Source organism: Notolabrus celidotus, chromosome 8 (assembly GCF_009762535.1).
Source record: "Notolabrus celidotus isolate fNotCel1 chromosome 8, fNotCel1.pri, whole genome shotgun sequence".
Lineage (NCBI taxonomy): Eukaryota > Metazoa > Chordata > Actinopteri > Labriformes > Labridae > Notolabrus > Notolabrus celidotus.
In genome coordinates, this window is record NC_048279.1 from 18,205,387 (window position 1) to 18,228,764 (window position 23,378).

The following is a 23,378-nucleotide window of genomic DNA, read 5'->3' on the forward strand; positions in this document are numbered from 1 at the left end:
AGTTTTGTGCTAATGAACCACACCAACACCAGATTTATACCAGACCATTGTAATATATTGTTTTATAAGGAAGCACTTTGAGATTGCAAACAAGATTGAGTTCCAAAACCTTAGTTGTGAAATTTGATGAAACCACAGCTCTATTTCATATTAGGTCAGAAAGGAAACATAATTTGTATCAGGTAGCACATTGGCACCTGGAGCTGTAATCCTATAAATACTGAACATTACTGTTATATTACTACGACAGCCGATCCTGTCTTTGCAGCCTTTTATCTATCAGCTGTTATGCATTGTCATATGACTAGCATAATGTAACATAACATAACATAACATACTATGACGTAACTTAATGTAACACATTGCTAACATAGACTAGTGCAGCCAGCATCTTTGTGATGGCAGAGCCAGCAACAAGCTACACATCCATGATCCAAAACAATTAAAAAGTTTTCATAGGATTTTTTTGTTGCAGCTAAAAAAAAACAATGTCCTGATGATTCACCAAATGATGCCAGTGTCCATTGCTTGTGAAAAGCATTCTTTCAGCTGCTTAAGCTGCTAATATCACGTCCCTGGTTTAAGATGGCTGACAATTGACTGATAAGAATAACTCTGATGAACACCAATCAGGATACTGATGCACAAGCTGTTCTGTGAGAGTTTGAAACTATAGCTAGACAATGTGTTGACCTTAATTAGCTTTAAACTGCATTCTTTTCCCCTCTAGCTATTTACAGTTATTTTGTTGTTTCATATAGTTGTCACTATCTTAATCGCTTTTGTCTGGCTATTCTTTGCATAATGTTGCTGAATGATGGAATCATTTGCCCATATAATACCAACTCATGATTCACTTTTTGTGGACAATCCTCAATGTGTCATGTTATCATTGTTTAAAAAAATGCTGCCTTGTGGTGGGTTTTTGGGGGCTTGTTAACAATTGTCTTTGACTTGCATGTACAGTTTTAAAGTGATGGCTTATTGTTATTGTTAGTGCAAGACAAGTGAGTAAAATGCATATGTGCACATTTGGAACCATTCACTGAATAATACTATGGACGGCACAGCATCTCTTTCCATTATAAAAAGGTAAAGCCAAAGTACTCCAGCGATGCTCGCTGACAAATTATGCTAGTGGAGCCAAGTCATGGACATCAGAGCCCTTTATTTTAACATGAAAAATTATTAAACTATCATTAACTTATCCAAAAAAATAAACACTTGCATATTAATCAACATGATAAGATTGAACTGCCTTGATTGAATACATGTTTGAGAAAAAACTATTTGAGTTTTTTCTTATTTTTATACTGAAAGTGTACTGTATGGCTTATACTGCAGCCAGTCACTAGGGGGAGCTCTAAAAGTTTTGGCCTGACTTACAGAGTCAGTGTTGGTGTGTTTATACAGCCTTTGGCTAAAACCTAGACATTAGAGGTGAAACTTCTCCCATGATCGTGGATTAAAGTGGACTTAGGTGGATTGAGGTGTATGGTTGTTGTGAGTACTATGAATTGTAATCCTTCCAGTCCCACTGGGAAAGCAAGTGCAAACACTGAGACATTGACAGAACTTCTGACTGGGTCTCCTGTCTGAACAGTTAAATACAACAGTTTGCAACAAACTGTGTCGACTTAGAAAATCAGAGGCAGACATGTAGAAAAGCTCTGCATGCTTTTGTTTTGTAAGATATGATCAAACAGGCCTTTCCTTCAGTGTTGCCTTTCATCATGCTTGCAGTTGGCATCCCACTGAATCCATGACTTGTTCTGCACAAATGCAAAAGTAGTAATTGGAAGAAAGAGCACAGTTACTAATATAGCTTATCAGTCAGGCACAGCTGGGCAGGGGAATAGGGAAGGAAGGGGTTGCAGAGCTAAATTGCAAGGTCGCTGTGTATTAACATCCAGGGGTTTTGAGAAATAATAGGTTCTTTGCTGACCATATTAGATTGAATGCAGTTCTGTGATTTAAGTATTATCCTTTCAGCTTGAGTGGCATAACTTGTCCAAAAGATCACAGTGAAGCTGCTGTGTCATTGTCTTTGTTCAGCATTTCATCAAATTTATGAATGTTGAATCTTTTAAGAGCCCACGTAAGAGGCAGTGCAAATATGTCCAAGGAAGAAGCCTTACAGAAGACTTTTTTAAAGAGTTGCCAATATCTTACAAAACATTTCTCTTCCTCTTATCCATACAAGCTGGGTTTGTATCCATGGCAACTTTGAAGAACCACTGAGATTTACCACAATGAGTTGAAACTATGTCTATTGCCACATTTCTCTTTTTTTCAGTTTCTTTCTCTTCCACTTTCTCAAGGATCTCCAGAGAAAGAAAAGATTTGAGTAAGATGGAGTGGACAGAGCGAGGACAGTACAATATTTGCTTTTACCTTATTGGCAACAGAGGAATGCTTTCAGAGAAATGGTGTAGAATTCCAAGATAGGAAGAAGAAAAAACCTGAATGAAATAATATTTGATTTTTTTCTCATAGTATGAATATGCAGCATATATGAATGTAGTTTCATCCAGAGCAGTAGATAGTAGAGAGGTTAAAAGAGGATAAAAACCTTTCAGGCAAGAGGATTATAGTCAGAGGAAAATTGGCTCAAAAATCATACTTTAGGGGTCTTTCATTATCATCAAGCGTTATATGTGAGGGCTCCACTCATGAAAATAATAAACTTCTGGGTTTTTTTTGCCCGTAGTGATTCTGCATGCTGCACATGACACAAAAGGGAGCCAAAAACTGGCTTGATTACTCTAAAAAGTAACTACAGGTTACACAAAGTTGCAAAAGTAGTACCTGACTACAAGTGCCATGCTCTTAGGGGTCAGCTGGGGCTCAGCAGTATATTTTGTTTTTACAAAAGGTTGGCAGTTCAATCATGGCTCCTGCTGTCACATGCCAAATTGTTCTATGGCAAGCCACTGAGCCCCAAAGTGCTTCTGGTGACCTAGTCATAGTGTGTGAATGTGTGTGAATGGGACATTTTCACACAAACTGCACTGTATGTTTTTTTTTTAATTAAACAAAGAAGGCTAATTTTACATGTGTCAATCCAATTAGAGATGCTTTAACAACAGATAAAACACAGACTGCATATAAATGGACATAGTCTCAGTGACGTTGCCCACTAGTTTCTGAAGATGGTCTATTCTTTATTCTTTATTCTTTATTCAAACCCCAATTAGCTGCCACTAACGCAGCAGCTACTCTTCCTGGGGTCCATATAAAACAAACATAACATACAAAATATACATGAAATACAAAACTGAAAATGCAACAAACATGAAATACAAAACTAAAAATGCTACAAACATAACAAAGAAAAACTGTGAATGCTATATAGAAATAATGAAGCCCAACAATGCCAGTTTCAGTATGAGAAACGCTGACTCAACCTAACTTTGGGTCAGCCTTGTAACAGGCAAAGGGGTGGAGCTAAAGCAGGCTTTCAGCCTTCTGGCAAACAGCGACTTCCCGCCTGTAACCCAAATTGACCATGTCCCTAGTTATGCAAATATATGCCTAACTCTTAGCCATAACATCTTCATATCAGAGACTTCATTTGAAGAAAATAAAACACCGTCATACAGTGTGCCCGAGTTAACCAATGGGGACTCTTGGATTTGTAGCCAGGCTTTATTGGATACTTGAGGAACTGCAGTTCATTGCCCTTCCACTGGAATTGCATTGGCTTCATTTTTCAGCACCAGGTATTAAAACTCTTCTATTGTATGTATGTCATATGAAGCCTGACAAAAAAGCCCTTAATAATCAGGAGAGGGGACTAATTATTGATTTCACTCATATTACTAGCAAAAGGCTGCAAATGCTTTAAGTACCCAAAGCATAAATTCATCAGTGATTGCATTCAACATGTCCTTGCATTTGGTGTCAGTGTCAGTCAACCAATTACTCTCATATTGTTGACAAGAAATTATTTTGCCAAAACGACCACTGTCAGTTACATTCTGTCAGATGAAGTTGAAACAGGGCTAGAGCAGAATGAGGCAGAATTCATCACAAGGCATAGAAATCTTGAGGCTAATGAATGGTCTGAATTACATGTATTTGTGGTACACCAATTAGACTACAGCCAGCACTGTGAGCTAGCGTCATTGTCAGTTGACATGTCCTCACCTAATGTTTTACTGGCAAATAAGTGTGTGTTTGTGTGTGAGGTACAAATTATTGTGACATGGAGAGCTCACTCATATGTGTTAATGCCTGGTAGACAAACATCTAATTGCAGATTTTGGTATTTGGTTGACTTTTCTGTGGTTTTGTCCACTTTTGTCCGTGTAATGTGCTACACTGCTAATTGATTTTGGCAAACTAAAAAGCGAGGGTACATTTTCATTGTACTTTTCTTGTTTGAAGCCTGAAAACCTTTCTATTAGGGTTAAATTCAAAGCAAATTGCGGTTATGACCGGATTCAGAGAAGAATAACAACACTGCGACCATCCATGTAAAATCAGCAATGTCTATTAATATTTTATGCATTCACAACACTGGCATCACGAGGCCTCTGTGCTACGACTTGATGTTTTAATAAACTGCTCACATGAATAGTATTAACTCATTCTATGATATAAAGCAGGGTAGAAAAGTATTGGTCAATATGAAAACATGTTGGTGTGGTTTGGCTTTGTGTTTGTGAATTCATAATGAAACAGCAGAGGTACGTTTCTATTCCGCTCTATTTCATGTTCATCACACATCTGCCTTCAGTGACTGTGGAGTGCAAGATCAATTTGTAGAGCAAAGGAAGAACAAATGTTTCACCTGCTCACTTTTATCTGTCACTTTTGGCTGAAAATAAACACAAATATTACAAATGCTCAAAAATACATGCAGAACATCAACAGATATCAACTTGACAGTGTTTTCCTTTTAAGATGGATTTCAATTCTGCCTTTTGGAAGCTCTCATTCTCTCTCTCCTAAGAAGTAACTGACTGTTAAAACAGCCTTTGTGTGTTGTTTGATGAAGGCGATTGTACATGCTGTGGTGATGTTTCCTTCCATCTGTCTACTGTGAAACAGAGCCTGAGGCAACACTGTCAGCCGAGAATGGTTTGCTTGGCTTTATACTGTACATTCAGATGAATAATGTCCCAACCTGTTCTCAGCATTAGTGTTTTTGTTCATTTGCACAATAGTTAGGATATATAATAAAGATCCCTAAAGGAGATCTATAATGCTCATATCTAGTTCCAGTTCTAGTTTTTATTTTTTTTCTCCACTAGAGTACCTTTGCAAGACTCAGCTTTAAAATAATCCATGTTTACTGTATACTGGCCCTCCATGAGACACTTCAGTTCATCCTCTGTCTCAAACAAGTCTTCCTCACTTCTGTCTCCTCAAGGCCTCCTTCCTCAAAAGCCTACTTTCTTCAGATTGGCCAGCTTTCAAGAAGTCTGTGAGCACAGTCTAACCCTCTTACAATTCCCAAAAGGAACTACCGATTAAAGTATATTGTTTTTGTTACAGATAGGAAGTTGTGATTTAAATGTATCCCTGATGGATGAGCTTGAAACCAATTGCAGTATTAGAGTGGTCAACATGAATATCTACGTAAATACAATTTTTTACAGACACTCTCTGTTGGCTAAACATTACTGTCATTATTTACAGGTTAACTGTAGTACATGATAGTTTATTTCGCCTTTCAACCACACTATATACACATACATATGTTTGTGTAAGTTGTTTTATTTGTATTAGTGTGAGAAATATACTAAAACTCCAGCTAAAGCAGAAAATATCTTATGTCAGTGCTAAATAACAAAGGTACTACAGCCATTAAAAAAATAATGTTATTAACCGGAAAATATGGAATAAGAGTCGCATCAGATGCATGGATGGATGGGTGGGTGGATGGATGGATGGATGGATGAATGGATGGATGGATGGATGGATGGATGGATCCACCATTGTCTTTAGGTGTATGTTTGTCTGCATTGGTCTAACCCAACATACTTTATACTACTAAAATTGCTGCTTCTTGGAATGCCATCTTCTGGGTAAAATACCATAGCACACTGGAACAACTCTCACTTCATTTTATACTGTAAATTGGTTGCATCAGCGTATGAGACAGTTTTTTTTCTCCTTTTGATGGAAAGATGCTATTAAAAGTGCTTCTTATACAGTGAATTTTACAGTAACTCAAGTTTATTTTGTATTCAAATAAAGTCCTCTCCGGCAAGATGAATTTCATTGAAATGCAAAAATAAGAATCATGGAAATCTAGCATCCAGACCCATTGAAACCTGAGTTTTTATTACACATAGTGATATTTTTGAATGCTTTTGTCACCTCATTAATTTGAACTGTGGAACTTTGGTATGAAGATCTAGCAAAAAGAAAAACATTATAGACCCCTTTTATGAAACGAAAAACAATTGGGCCTTTAGTCAATCACTTCTGCACACACAATTATTTTGATCTGAGGTCTGTATAACAAAATATCCTAAATACACTGCTTTTACAAGTTTAAAGGAAAACAATTGGATGTTTTAACCTTCTTGGTACTGCTCAAAAAGAAAAGATTATTATGCAACACTTATTTAACACTACCTCAAATAAGGACAGATTTTACAATAGTTTGCCATTGCGTGGTGAAGGTCACTGAATTGATTTTGAATAACATTTTATGTAGTGAAGATTTCAATCTTAATAGCAAGCCTTTGTGAGGACAGAAACAAGACTGGCTGTGGTGGTAACAAAAGCAAGTGGAAAATAAATTGTATGGGAGTGAGTTAAGGGTGGGAGAAGGGGAGTTAAATCAATCAAAGTCTTTGAATTGGCAGCTTTTTACCTTTTTGTCAGAGATTTACAAGGTTATTTTCTTTTTAAAAGAGAAAGTAGAATGCATAGTGAGATCAAAACATATATTTCTGTCCTTTATCCTCTATTTTTTAGGGTGTGACAGGCAAGAACAAAGAATTGTGCTTCCATAATCACCAACGAGTAATTATTTGGCACTTTTCCTTCCCAGATGGTTGAATGCTTGATGTTCTTGTCACGTTGTGTTGCGTTTTCCTTGCCTTGAATGGGCTGTGTACACAACCATTGTTTGATGAGTAAAATTGAAGGCAAGCCTTGTAAACTGTGGATGCCCCTTGCCAAAGACATGGCACTGCAAAGACATTGTGTGCAGACATCTCTTTTGCACTCTTGAGACTTTTTGCTTCTTAGCTTGAGGCTTACGAGAGGTATCAGACTGTATTCTAAGGAAAAACGGCCAACTTTTATATGTTGCAAAGCTTGAAAACTTTTACAGTTACAGCCAGACCACTTTGTAGCATAATAGTTTTGTGCTTCACTGAAAAAATAAATTATAGATAAGGTAGCATAGTAATTAACATTGAAGTCTTTGCAATGCACAAATCATCCCCTCAGCTGGCAAAGAACAAATATTCTTATTAGTTGTACCTACTGCTAGCACCATAGATAGAACAAAACATGCATTCCTTTCAATACGTTCTTTGATATGTCATGCATTTTATCATTACCATGTGACAAGGGCTAATGGGAGCACTAAGCAGAACCATTAGCATAGAACTTCTAACCTGCAAACTACTAGACCACTCATCTGTACATCAATAAATCCATTGATCTATTGCTTCATGCATATGCTTTACTGTTCCAGATAGAGTCACAGGGGCGAGAAGCAGTGCAATTCAACAATCGCATTCCATAATACCGCCCCTCTGATGGAAGGCAGTGTTTTTCCATACTGTTAGGCCAATCTTCAGATGTAAACATTTTAATGCTTTCTCTTTTCATGCAAAGAACTCGGTCCTCTCAGACTTCACATAATGACCATGTCATGTCCAACATGGCAACTGTCCTTTCCTGGTTGAACATTATAATCCTCAAGTGTAATCTGGAGAGAACTTTAGTGGTGTGCTTTGAGCCCTGCTTTAAACCCTACTGGTTTTTCTTAAGAGGAACCGGAAACAACGAAAAGAGTGCCTTACTGCAAAACACCAGTACCAATAAACCTACCAACCTACCAACCAACCAACCAAAAAAATGTATAATGTATAGCACAAATTCACAACAAATGTTTCTCATAACACTACACAAAATAGCAGGTCTAGACTGTAACGTATGTTATGTTGTTATAACAGACCCAATATTAATGTACCTTGAGTCAAGCACTTGCTGGCATTTAACAATGGCAAGGAACGACTTCCTTTTAACAGCCAGAAACCTTGAGCAAATTCAGACTCATGTTGAGAAGCCGTCTGCCATGATTGTATTTGGCTTTGAAAGTTTGATTAATGGAAATTATGAAATGAGACAAATCGACAAAACAACAGCTACAGCTCATACAGACGTATGGCTTCAGTCCCAACAATTATGGTACAAGTATGTTGAATATGTGCAAGAACAGCTAAGTAATGATAATAGACTCATTATAGTTATTCAGGTACAACCAGCAGCTCTAATATTGGCTTTTACAATTAGAGTTATGATAATAGGGTACTTTGATTACATCAATTATGGCAGTTAGAGTCAAGCAGGTTCATGGCAACAGGCTGTCAACAGGCAGAAAATATCCACAGGGATGTACCAGATGAGGGAGCTCAAGAAATCCCTGGAGGATATCTGGCTAGTAACTTGAGTATATGATGCTCCATTAGCTGGATGCAGTAATCAGGTGGAAAACAAAAGGTGACAGATAATGGTATTAAGCAACGTATCTATGTTTTTGGTAGCTAACAAATGGATAAGATATTTGAAGTTCAACATGTTTTTTGCCAGTGAAGTCTGCTTTGGTTGCAATGGTCACACTGAATGCATTACACTCAGCAAACCACACCAAAGTAAAATCCAGTGAAGTCAGAAAGACAGCATCATCTGCAAAAAGCAGACATATTGATCCAAACATTACCCAGATATAGACTCTCCAGACCTCAGCCTTACTTTGATATTCTGTCCATGAAAATCCCACACTGATACCAACAGCTTCTGAGGAGAATCTGAAAGTTTGAATACACGGCTGAAACACTAAAAAGTAGACAATCTAAATATGGTGCCAGACTGAATGTTTAACAGCAAACTGAGTCATTCATGACATCCATTTTTATAAAAGTACAACAATGTCTTTGTGCTTTGGATTTATTTGGTCTACCATAGCATCTTGCTATTAAAATTGAATGCTTGTTTTTCACCACCTCCTGCTGTTACAGCCTGTCTAAAGCTTGGATTTGTTCTTTGGCATGATGTTGACATAATTTGCATATAGTAGAGAATTCAAATGTGTTGCATTTTCACTACGGTTTCAGACCACTTTAGATAATGCTTCCTTTGGAGCCGGTAGATGCTCATCCACTCCACAAGATGTTTCCTTTATAAATCTGAAGGTCTGGAGAAATAACAATGTGTATATGTTTGTAGAAGCCTGTTTGATCTAATGTTACTGGTGCAAATTAAAGCTTTACTAGGTTCTGCTCTCATGCACTGGTTTCTGCCACACAAGGGTATTGAAGTAAACAGCTGAGTTGAGGTGACAATATCTCACTAGAAGAATCACAATTTTAACTGAGGCATTTCACAAATATGAGATACAGTTTTATAGAGAAATAGAAAGAAAGGTTGCACCAGAACAACACTTTAAAAACAAATAATCTCAAATATATTTTGAGGTCGCACAGATTAAGCTTTGTGAGCATTTGCTTCACAGTTTTGAGCCCAGACTTACCCTCTTGACTTGTGGACTGAGCCTCTGCAAATTTCAGTCATGCAACACATTTACCATCTGCAAGGCTAAGTGTCATACAAAATAAAAAAAAACTATGTTGCATTCATATTTTGTATTTAGTAAATGCTGTCTTTGGGTATTGGGTTGCAAACGTATTTGTAACGCTTCAGTATATTCAATCAGCCTGAAAAAAGGGTGAAATTTGCAGACTTAAATTGGGTTAGTATGCCTTGTATCAACCCTTTTCTGTGTATGGCATGTGTTATTAAACCAGGGTGGTTCATATTTGTTGTATTTCACCATTTCTATGCCCTCTAGCACACTCTGGGCTGACACTGCGAAGCACCTCTAGCTGTGACATTGATAAGAATCCTAAATATTTATCTACAACTCATGCCATTTTAAAGGATGCAAGATTGTGGATGTGACACCCTGGGCCTCAATAGTTCAAACATAGGACATAGGAGCTATCTTTTTTGAGTAAACAAATTCCAAAATGGCTACCTCCATACTTGACCAAACCAACTAATACAAAGGCCGACCAACATCTTTTGCCAGCGTTCATTCAGCATGTAAAGCTTTCATGAGTCCTACCAACATCACATCTTTCCCACTCTGCCATAATGGAAAATTGTTGGCATGGCAGTCAAGCAGTGTGTATATCATCACAGACAGTCAGATCTGTATTTTGAGATACTTTGGCTGATGTCAAAGGAGAAACAAGGAGGGAAAAATGTCCAAGGATGCTTTTCAAAGGGGAAATAAGACGAAGGTTACTGAAGACTAAAGTTCATATCCAAACCAAACACAAGCTGTAAACAGTTGAGATATTCAGCCAAGAAACACATTCTTGCTAAATAAAGAGAAGCAAGTGGGGGGTTGCTGAATGGGGATCCCAAATGGGATTTAACAGACAGAACAATGAAGGTACTCACCACTAGTGCTCTGAGGAAACTTTCCAAGGATGAGAAATACGGAGCCAGAAAAGGTTGCCAAACAAAGCTGAAGCCTATTGCAGAGTGGGACACACACATTGCCTGTGTCAATTTGTGCTCCGAGTGCTGATGGCCACAAATGGAAGGAGATGTGTCTGCTGCAAAAAAAAAAAAGCTCTGGACCAAGAAGTCTCCCTTTGTGATGCAGTCAGTGGGGTGTTGCTCTGCAGTATGAAGATTGTCCAGGGAAGATTCTATTTCTGCTGGAGAAATTTCTCATGACAACAAGGGGCTTTTGACAGAATAGCTGGGTTCACCTGCTACTTCTTAAATGGATGGTTGCCTAGAGTAGAAAGAGGAACAGCTACCACCAGTTCAAATGCTAACTGTTGCACAGCAGGGGTGCAAAACAGCTAGCCCCAGGCAGACGATACAAATTTAAGAAATGTGAAAGGACGGACCACTAGCATGGGCCAAAAGTACTCTACAGAGATGGATTGTTGTCTGGTTGACAAAGAGCACATGTATCGTTTCTCTGAAATAGCAGAGACTGTATAGTCTTTTTGTGACAAGAAGTTTGGGCAGTTTTAAATAATGTAAGACTTAGGCTAGCATCTTGGAGTTTAGATAACCTCAAATGGATCTGGACATCAGTAGGGGAAGCTATGCTCTCAGGCAGATGTTGCAGACCAGATGTGGATCATCTGCCATAATGAGACCTGGACAGGATGGGCTTAATCTTTAAATAGCTTGAGGTTGTCAATTGCCCTGACTTGTGGAGAGTCATAGGGTGGGTTACTGAATCAAAATGATGCCAAATGGTTCATCACATAGAGATGAGAGACTAGAGACTGGCACATCAAAATGATAGAACATGGCTCACAGCAGAGTGTGATCAAGGTCATGGACTCCAACAGACGTCAAATTATCTGTGAAATAATCTATCTGACTTTTTTTTCTCCAGTCTCTACAGTTACTACATTTATTCGGAGGGTAGCAGGATTAGTGAAAACTATGACCACCCAGGGTTTAGTACAATGTTGATTTCTTTAGTAACATACACTTTTTACATAAACAAACTCTTTATTTCTCTTATCTTTGCCATCTCATCTGTTCTTTTGGTGTCTAAGTGTATCCCAAGCAAAAGATCAGTGACATTGTAAAACTTGTTATATTGTGTTTGTGTTGTTTTTGTTACAACAACAATCATGCACTTTTGAGGTATTTCAGCCATCAATGTAAGCACAGGCATTGATATGTCTTCATGAATATTGAAACATTATACATGGATACTTTGTCTTTCATAACACTTTAACTCTCATACAATTCTAAATATGTCAATGATTTTCTATGCATTCTAATGTTTGCCTTACATTACTGAAGTTGTCCTTATTAGAAAAAGACACATCTGTATGAATTTGAGACACTTACAAATACTGATGAATGAAAAACAAATTTCAATATTTTGTTTTATTTCTTCAAACATTCCTACCATAGCCAGCATGAATGCAGGAAATTCTTTAAACTTATTTGATGGATGATAATTTTACTTTATTTTATTTTAAAGTCTTTGGTCATGTTTTAACAGCATTTAAACTATGCTTGAATCAAACATGTTGAGAGCTCCATTGTTGATAGTGCCTCTCTTTTGGGAACATATTCAGAGTTGACCAAAACTATCTCTGCCAGCTGCTCTTTCCATCTCAGGATTTTTTTTCTTATTGTAGGAAACAGAGAGGGGTAAAATTAGTCATGCAGAAAACGATCATTTAATTGGACTAATTCTCTCTTTTGATGAAAATGCAATTATATCAGCAATTGAAACAGCAAGGCCACTTCAACTCATGAGCCTCTGTGTCAGGACTGTAGCCTAAATTGTTAGGTTTTACTGTAGATTGAGGGCAGCACCATGTCCAAATTCTAACATACATATGACAAGATAATAGAGGGAGGGTATAAGGCTGTATGTGAGTGACCAAATTGACAAAAGGTATCTGCAACAACAGCATTTCCAATTTGTTGTTAATGTATACTCACATTTGCTTTGGGGCCAGTGCTGCCATCTGTGTCGCTTTCTGTCAAATAAATTCAGAAAAGTCTATGTGACTAAAAACTAAGAGCCAAAGTAAAACCAAACCACTGAGTACAAGCAGAATTATGCAGTTCAAACTCACATTAATATTAAACTTTTACTTAGTCTCTACAAAGTATTTTGTTTACTTGCTTTGCATTAATCTTTAATGAAACATTACAAAGATATTTTGCTTCAAAGACAGCACAGGCAAACTCAAAATAGTTTTAGTTTTGTGACAACACGATGCAGTTCAGACAATGCACATAAGAACTATTTTACTGAGCCTGTTAATACATTACATTTACCAAACAGTGGAATTAGTTAGCTGGTCCCTTTTTAGAAAGAAAGAAAAAGCAAGACTGTAAGGTGGTAACATTTTCTCACCCTTGAGCAGAAGAGAGCAGCTTCTCTGTAGGCTCCGACAAACACTGTCAAAATTGACATTTTAAACTCTTTTTTGACCACCCTTTCCGCCAATGCCTATAGCGCCCTTGTTGCTCCACCGTCTGTCCTCATTTGTGTTTTAACGTTTTAGCGATCGAACAATTGCTCCACTCACCCCTGCGTCCTGCGATTCCTGCTCCCGGCTTGCCGACAAAATCTCAGAACTGGAAGGTCGGATCTCCACTCTACACCAGATCCAGGAAGCTGAACGTTTTATGGACACAATCACCTTCAACCCATCTCTCACCGACACCACCAATCCCCGAGTTCACGCTGTCCCTTCTCCTGCTGCTGAAGAAGCCTCCCCACCGGTCACCGCACACAGTCCAGCTCCTGCTGTCCCTCCTCCGCACTCCGTCGCTGACGTTTCCTGGACACGGCTCGGGGCCAAGCCCAAGTCTCTGGTCAGCTCCACTCCATCCCAACCGCCCCAACACGGTCATTGGTCCCTGCCCACCACTGACAGCAGGAGAGGGGCATGCTACTCCCGCGACCCTCCTCACTTTGACATCCAGCTGGAAAATAAATATGACATTCTCGCCATGAATGACTTCTCTCTTCTCTCAGCTGACTCCCGGACACCTGCTCCGTCTCCCTCGCCGTCATCTCGGCCTCTTCCCTCGCCGTCATCTCGGCCTCTTCCCTCGGCCATCCCCGTGCACTCGACCCGCCCCAGGACCCGCCGCTCCGTGCCGCAGTTACCTGTCAACTGAAACTGGCCCTTTTCAACACTCGCTCCCTCAATAATAAAAGCCTCATTCTGAACGACTTCACTACAGACAATAACCTGGATTTCCTCTGCATCACCGAAACATGGCAAAAACCCCTGGAATACATCATACTCAACCAAACCACCCCCACTGGATACACATACATTGACAAACCCTGCCTACAAGGGCGGGGGGGCGGCATTGCTGTCATCCACCGGAAAAACATCAAAACAACCACCATCTCCATCCCTGCTGTCCCATCATTTGAACATCTCATCTTCAAGCTCTCCGGTCCAACCGGTCACAGCCATCATTTACCACCCCCCCAAGCCACATCCTTCCTTCTGCCTCAGAATTTCTAGATCTACTGCAGTGCCACAACTTCATACAACACATCAACTTCCCCACACACAGCCGTGGTCACATTCTGGACTTGGTCTGCTCCACCAACATCAACCTGCAACAGCTATCCAGTCACAATCTTCACATCTCCGACCACCTAGCTATCACAATGGACATCAACATTCCCATCCCCACCCCAAAACACAAACGGACAATAACCTTCAGAAACCTCAAATCCATCTGTCCCACAGCTCTCTCAGCCTCTCTCACCCACATACTGTCCACCTCCCCTCCCCCACTGTCTGACAACCCCCTTGCCCTGGTCAGTTTCTACAATGATACACTCTCCTCCTGTCTGAACAAACTCCCGCCCACCAAAACCAAATCAGTCTCCTTCAATACCTCTGCCCCCTGGTTCACCCCTGAACTCCACGTCATGAAATCCCGCAAACGCCAACTGGAATGACTCAGCAATAAAACCGGTTTATCAGTACATCACCAAGCCCTCATCGATCACCTCCAACAATACAAAGATGCACTAAATTCAACCCGGTCCACCTACTATTCCAACCTGATCCACACTGGCGCAATTAACCCGAAGGCTCTGTTCACCACAATAAACTCCATCCTCAAACCACCCGACAACATCTCCTCATCATTCACTGCTGAAAAATGTCAGTCTTTCCTCCTCTTCTTCCAAACAAAAATCAATACCATCTACAGTCACCTCAACACCTCCAGCAGCCTCCCCCAACCTCCCCGCCTGTCTCCCCTCCCTCCACCACTAAGCCCCTATCTAAGTTTTTCCCAGTGTCCCCAGCAGAACTACAAATCCTCATGACCGGAATGAAAACCTCCACCTGCACTCTGGACCCCATGCCATCAAAATTCATCAAGAACTGCCTCCCTGCCATCTCACCTCTGATCACTACCATCATCAACTCCTCCCTCAGCTCCGGTTCTGTCCCTCAACCCCTCAAACTGGCTGCTGTTACCCCCATAATCAAAAAACCCGGACTCAACCCAGACAACCCAAGTAAACTTCCGCCCCATCTCCAACCTCCCTTTTCTGTCGAAAATACTGGAACGTGCCGTTGCCTCTCAAATTAAAACCCACCTCTCTTCCAATAATCTGTTCGAACCATTTCAATCAGCTTCAGACCCAAACACAGCACCGAAACAGCCCTCCTCAAAGTCACCAACGACCTCCTCCTCTCTTCAGATTCCGGACACCTCAGCATTCTCATCCTCCTCGACCTCACCGCAGCCTTTGACACCATCAACCACACCATCCTCCTCTCCCATCTACAAACAACTCTACACATTACCGGCACTGCACTCTCCTGGATCAGATCATACCTCACTGACAGACACCAATTCATCAATATCAACAACTGCACCTCACCCACAGCTCCCCTGTCCCAAGGCATCCCCCAGGGTTCGGTGCTTGGTCCCCTCCTCTTTACTCTCTACATCCTCCCAATCGGTCAAATCATCCGTCCTCACGGTCTCCGCTTCCACTGCTACGCTGACGACATCCAACTTTACATCTCCACCAATTCCATAACTGCTCCAACCCTCTCCACCCTGACCAACTGCCTGGCTGAAATTAAATCCTGGATGCAAAAAAACTACCTCCAACTCAACTGTGAAAAATCTGACCACATAATCATTGGTCCCAAATCCCTCACCACAACCACCAACAACTTCAACCTCCCCATCGACAATGCTTCCCTCACTCCGTCCTCACATGTTCACAACCTCGGTATCATTTTGGACTCCCATCTCACTCTGGAACAGCACATCAAGCACATCACCAAAACCGCCTCCTTCCACCTTAAAAATATCGCCCATCTCCATCCATCTCTCTCCTTTTCCACCGCTGAAACCCTGATCCACGCCTTTATCACTTCCAGACTCGACTACTGTAACAGCATCTTCTATGGCCTTCCTTCAAAACAACTCAACAAACTGCAATACATCCAGAACTCTGCCGCCTGCCTGCTCACCCACACCCGCTCCCGTGACCATATCACCCCTGTCCTCCAAAACCTCCACTGGCTCATTACAACAGCCCATGTTTGGTCCTGTCGGGTTGAGCGGTGTTGTGTTTTTAATACAGTCAGGAAAGTGTCAAGGGATGCAAAATGTTGCGGTAATTGCACTTTAACCACCCATACATCCATTAACTATGCCTGCTTATTCTTCCAGAGGGTTGCAGTCCTCGCCGATAATTTGCTAGACTGTGTTTTTACACAACATATTAAGTTGCAAAAACCTTTTTATCTAGTGGCTGTCACAAAGAAAAGAGCACATTATCTGGTCACAAACACAGCCAGTTTTAAATCATTTTCTTCGGTTGCTGTCGGTTAATACATATTTGTGAGAAGTCAGAGAAGCAAAAAGCAGTACAAAATCCAGATTAATAAAATCATAAAACTCAGAGGTAATTGATAACACTTGAAAGTGTTTGTGTGTCAGTGTTGTCTGCAGGCAACTTCAAGTCATGATCATGGCCTCATCCCACACTGCCAGATGCTGTAGTTAATGGATTCCTCAAACAATGGATTGTACTCGGCAATTCATATTCCTCTGTGGAGATGAGGACCTGTATTGTTACTCACTGTTGTGTGCAATTACTTCATTGTTGGACTCATTACCAATTACACAAAGCTAAAACTGTCCCCTTATTAGAACATTTTGTCTTTGAAGTCTTTTGTTTAACGTTACACTCTATTAAACACGAGTAAAAATATGAATACAGCTTTGGATGTGCCTTCATATTTTAAACCAAATCATCTGTCTTGGCATGATGTGTAGCTTTCAAAAGGAAGAAACTGGAAGCACAAAGCAAAGAGCATTTAACAGTTGGAGGGGAGAGCACAAACTCGTTCAAATACTCTTCCTGGCTGTCAGAGAGAGAGTGTCACAATAGATCACACAGTAACTTCCTGTAGAGCTGTCTGTGTCACTCCATCAGTCACATTAGCAATCTAAGAGGGGCTCGATCAAGTGCAGTCTTGGGGAGGGGGATCTGTCTGTCCTCAGTATGTGTCCATCACCAGGAAAATGTTGAGTATTGATTTCATGTCTGGAGAGCCTACAGACTGCAGCTGGCAGTGACAGTCAGTGACTCAGCTCTGTTTTAATGACAGACACGAGTTAAAAGAGAAACAGCTTTGAAAAGGTGCGCGCAGGAACTATCCAGCAGATGTTTACTGTAAAGACAGAAAATAATTTTGTCTTGACAGAGTCATATGAACACCGGTGCCAACTAGTTAACTCAAAACTATCTTTTTGCTTACTTTTTGATGAGGAGAATGACAGTGGTATGCCAGGTTTGTGGCAGTCTGCCAATCCGAGATGCCAAGACAACAGCTCTGTGTAAATTCACATTAATCTCCTTGCCAAGAAAAAAAACAGACTTAGAGTAATGAAAATGATGGTATCAGTTTTGTCCTGTTTTCATGTTTGGTAGGCTGCCATCTCTGTTGCTCATTGACTGTTGGTGTTTACTTTTGATTGTTTTCCATGCAATGGTGGGTCAGACCTTTATAATTAGGGCAAATAGAGAGGCCAGGCACAAAAAACACTCACAGCCAAGTTTGTGTTCCAGTTAAATGCTAAATACTGGCTGCCAAAAAGAAGTGATAACAAAGCTTATTGTGAAGTGTAGAATTACACTAGTTCCAGAATTTTTTTTCTTTAATAATTACATATTGTACATCTCAAACTGACAGGGGCAAGACATTCTTCTCCAGGCGACGTCTTTGGTTTGTGCTCTATCTAGGTCATTGATTAGCTGTATAAAGTAGGATTCAAAATATGGATTATTTTGAGCCATAACCCATAAGAACCTGCTCATGATTGCCAATAACGATGATATTAGCAATATACATTTTTCATTTTGTATCCCAAAATGAGTAGTTGATGCACACCCGAGGAAAAGAGAGGCTTGGATTTAGTGAGGGGATGCATTCTTCTACAATACTTGTGCACGTCATAACTTTTTAATTACACACAAACACGCTGAAACCAGTGCTGATTATTAATTTAGTTTATAATAACACACAAGCTATGCCGGAAAAAGAGGGAACAGATAGAAAAGGTGAACATGAACATGGGCATAACTGCTGACGTGGATTCAGAAATCAGCGTTTTACATTTTCGGCCCAAACTATTGGTAGAGATTTCCACAACTGTTGCATCAACAAGACGCTCTGTGAAGAGATTGTATCTTTGGCAGTTTAAGCAGCGTCTTTTCCACTGCACTTGACTGATTTTGATACAGTAACACCACTACGTCAGTGCAATGCTGCAAATAAAAATGACAAATTCACCAAGTGCTGTCCAATAGGAAAGCAGAGTTCTTCATGAAAACACCATGGGAATTGGTACAGCAATAAGGTGGAGGAAGCCTTGTTCTTTTGTATGTAGGACTGTGAACATAGCATTGGTCCGTTAGGTTAATACAGTTTACAAAGCAACAGCTTCATGAGTGAATTTCAGTAACTCCTTTTTTTATTGTTATTTTTCTCTCGCTGTTTTTCCTCTGCACTGCTAATCTGGCTCACAAAGTGCGACAAGAGCTGCATTTTTCAACAGAGCTATCAATCATGGCATTTTACTCCATTTAACATCAAATAACCAATTAAAAAATTATTACAAAGATGAACACTCGGATATAGATTAGCATGATAAGCAATGACTTTAATAATGGAAACTGTGATCCTTATTGTATCCAGTCTATAGAGGGGGCACTTATTGTTTCAGCTTCACTTTTTGGTCCATTGTCTTTAGAGCTTTGGTAACAATACGTGCAAAGACATTCATTTTTAATATTTCATTCTTCCGAACCTTACGGGAATGTAATTCTAAAATTCTGGCTCAGACCCTTTGAAAACAGTTTTCTCTTCTTTCCACTCATATACAGTTTGTTTGTGAAAGAAAAAGTAACATATGACATCTTCCCATCAGCAGCAGCACAGCATTGTTGACTAACTTCATCAACAGAGAGAAGTCTCTTTCCCTGAAGCTTCTCGGATGAGACAGACACATTCCCCTTGTTGTCTTGTCTCTGGGTTGTTTTCTTTATCATCAAGAAGAAATTCTTGGAGACAACAATTTATTTCACTCTCACCCAGTGAAAAATATTTTGTTTTGGAATATCAAAGTGTCAAAAACCAAAAACAATAAAGAAAGTATGAATGTACATGACAAGAATTGCCTCTGACTCAAACCCTTCAAACATGTGAATTAAAGTATCATCAACATTTTCTATTTTGAAGCAGACTGGCAGCAGACATTTCTACTCAGGGAGAAGAGCTTTTATTCTATGTTTATTAACAAGCTGTAAAAGTCCCCCCCTCTACTTTGTCAAAGCAACAATACAGTCCCTCTTCTATTTTGTTATTTTGAGACTTAAACAATTCCGTTTGAAGTGTCTCTTTCTTTCTTAGGATGCAGATTTGGCTCGTAACCATGGCTTCACTTTCTTGTGCCACAATATTTACATAAAAAGCCGCAGTCTGGAAAAGTTTCTAATAGATTCTGGCGGAAAGCAGACTAAGGATGAGCGACAAAAATGAAAGCCTTAAGGACCAGCGAGTCGGGGGGAGAAGGGGGCTGGGGGTTCAGGGTTTTGGAGTTTTGGTGGTGAGGGCAGGGGGGGGGGGGGGGGGGGGGGGGCGCACTGGAGGGGGCTGCTGGGTAGCTGAGCTTTAGCCTGGCTGCATTTGAGAGCAGCAAATCCGACTTGGTTGGTAAACAGAGGCTCCAGGGACACTTCTTTTGCATGCAGGCTGCTGCGGACGAGATGGAAGCCCTCTGTGATTCTAATGGAGTAAGCTCATAGAAATCAGCGTAGAAAATGCCAATAAGGCTGTCAGCCACCACTGCTACACAACACAGCCTCACACTCAAACACACCAAATTACACAATGCACAAATACCCACAAGCGGACAAATATGCATTTATTTGTGAGCCCTCTTGCTTTTTTCCCACATGGGTATAACATTCCTTTCAGAAGAAGAACTCAGTCTTAGCTTCAAGTATCATAAGGGCATCATCTCTCTTTAATTTAACCCCCATGGGCTTGGGCTGGGAGAGTTTAAAAGGAAGCTTTTCAACTTCACACGCGGCTAACAAACTCATTTTATGGTCGTGCTTTTCAAAGGGAATGCCACACATTGCAGAAATACCCAAACCGCATGTTTTTCTTTTGCCCTTGGACTGTTGAGTCGAAAGCTTAGTTTGAATGGGACGCCGACTTGGTGCAAATTCTTCAGAGTTTCACAACCAAATTAGGTTTACATTCTTTTTCACAGAGCTGGAATATTAATTTTATTTTGGCATGAGCATAGTCAGCACCCACAAATCAGCCGCCCCTTGATTTCACACCCCAGTGAAATTCAAGGGTTTCTAGCTTTTTGGAGAGACTGATGCAAGTTCACAGACATCCACTGAACTGTCCAGGGATACCAAAATCATCTGTGAATGCTTAAAATGTCTGGCACTTCCTTTAAATTTCCCTATTTTTTCTTTCATTCCTCCCTCAAATCCTCTGTGTACATTATAAGGACTGTCTTCTCTGAATGTAAAGAAGATAAGACAGACGTCCTCTGAGAGCTGTTTTGCTCCCTTTCCTTCCCCTTCTTTTCCTTTATAGGGAAGCACCTGTAATTTGTCTTCATCAACTATTATGGACATCCTCAGGAACAAAACCTGGACTTGAAAAGTATCAAATCAACAGCACATTTTTCAGAAAATGGCAGATCCAATTTTATACATGTCCCTGAGGCTTCCCCCTAACAGTTGGTGTGCTGATCCTTCACTCATTGGATGCTGCTTCTCGCAGCCGACGAGGAGGTTTTAAGATTGTTTCTGTCTCCTGCAACCTGTGAGATGGGCTTCAATTGGATAAATGCTAACAAGATGTCCCAATGATGTTCAATGTAGCACCTTGAAGACATGCAAACCTCCCTGGCCAAATTGCAAATAATCTACATTAGACAGAAGAGATGGATGATCGTTTCATTTTGACATCTGGCGAGATAGCTGTGTCTTGTTTGTCATTTAACCTGATGTGTGGTGGGAGAAAACGTTGTAAATGCTGATTTAAATCTCCAAAAACTCCTGAAGTACTTTCTCTTTACACTTTCCATTTACTCTCTGTCTATAAAAATGTGCCTACGAGAGGGAGTTCTTAGCTTAAATCAGAGGTTGCCATGCAGATAGTTTAGTAGGATTGCAGAAACCATCATAATACTTGACTTATTGACCCTTAATCAGCACATGCAAGGTGAAAACTTTTGTCACTGACATTTTTATTCTACTCACTGCAGCCTTCTACTGCAGCAGATCCACCTGCTGTGTCCCTCAAAATATTTAATTCAAAGGCTCGTTATAGTCCTTCAAATATCAGACACAGACTTGTCCTTCTACATTGAACTTACCATGAATTCCAGAATATAAGTCACAATGGTGTAAGCGTGGTCTCTTTTGGGGTTTCTCCAAGGGGGAAAAGGTTTCAATTTTCTTCCTGCGTGACGATTCCATGCACAACATACAGTTTCTGTATGTATACCATCTCTTTTCTTTTCATTTGTTTGCAATCCTGCTAGTTACTATCGTGGTGCTTGAGCTTAGCCCACAGATACTTTGATACTACCAATTCAACTTAAGTCATGCCACCCACCTCAGCTGGTCACTTGTCTCAATAAAACCAGCAATCCACAAGCATGTTTATTCAGTAGTACCACCATTTTCTTTAAATGCAAAATTATGACCAAGTGACGGGTCAAAGCAGTTACAAAGTGACAACGCCAGCCTGGTTTCCATTGCTAGTTACCCCAGCCAACTGGCATGCTCCAATGCTGAAACACAAAACACAAAATGCAGTTCCTCCAGTGTCCACTTGAGGCAGGCTCCACATGCACAGGGAGCCCCATTAATAACTCAATGTTAAAATTACCATTTTAACAAAAACATGTTTGCTGCCTTTTTGTGTGTAATTGTCCATTTCTCTATTCACACACACTGCATGGGGGCTTACATTTTTCATTACTCATCTGTTTTGGTTATTTTAAGGCTAAGAGTCAAGCATCAATTTGCATAATTAGGGGTGTGGTCAACCTGATTGACAGGAGGGCACATTGTAACTCTCTGCCAGGAGAATAAATGCCAGCTTTAACTCCACCTCTCCACCTCTTGCTTATTTGACAGAAAGTTATGTTGAGTTAGCATTTCCCCAGTGATACTGCCATCATTGGGCTTCAATACTCTGCTTTAAAAAACAGATGTCACGTGACATCCGACTTTTGGACTGAACAAAAGGTCAAGTCAAACACCAATTTTGGTCTTTTTTGCAATGTAATCATTCTTAATTCCGGAGGCAATAACCTAGCTTGCTGAAAGAAAATTGCAACATATTTTATTGTTGATGGTTCTCTATCATGATGCCCTGGAATGCTTTTGAATTTGTACATTGCATCTGCTTTTTTCTGTGGTTTCTCATTAAATAATAAACATGTGGCAAAGGTTTTATTGGTGAAAAACATCAGGGTGTTATCGTATTGTGATGTAATATTTTGTATCACTAAAACAATTTAATCTTACTATCAATAAATGTATCTTCATTAAGGATCATGATAACTTCTGTAAGTAATGAATACCATTAGTTCATGTGATGTATTGGTGAAACAAATGAGGCATTGTGTTGTGGCACTTACAAACATCACACTCTGGGCCCTTTTTGGGAAACTATAAATAGGGATCAAAATGAACAAAGCTCTAATTGACCTAAATTGCTGTACTTGAAGTAAAGTCACACAGAGTTGATTTTTTAAAAGTCATCCTGTGGCTCCTCTTGTATGTTTCTTCATCATAGGCGGATAATTACAGATAATTCTGGTTTCTGTGTCACTGCCTAATGTCCTGTAAGTAATTATATGATAACATTAGGAGTGCAATCATATTTCCTGTCATCAAGCTGTAACATTTTTTATACCAGCAGAAATTGATTACTACTTGCTCAATTGCCTCTCTCATTGATATTACATGAAGAAATCTAACGAGTGCATAAACAAACAAGGTTTTCCTCTGACACTACAATCACACTGCAGCAACCCTGATTGAAATACTTTGT

General features: G+C 40.0%; 1 long non-coding RNA gene across 1 annotated transcript; it reads right to left on the reverse strand.

Annotated features, from left to right (window-relative positions):
• Positions 1-12,236: 12,236 nt before the first annotated feature.
• Positions 12,237-13,238, reverse strand: LOC117816784. The gene is made up of 3 exons (XR_004632014.1): positions 13,121-13,238; positions 12,700-12,737; positions 12,237-12,379 (listed from the first exon to the last, which is right to left on the reverse strand). It is a non-coding gene; the product is annotated as an uncharacterized LOC117816784 (long non-coding RNA).
• Between the last annotated feature and the right edge of the window lie 10,140 nt (positions 13,239-23,378).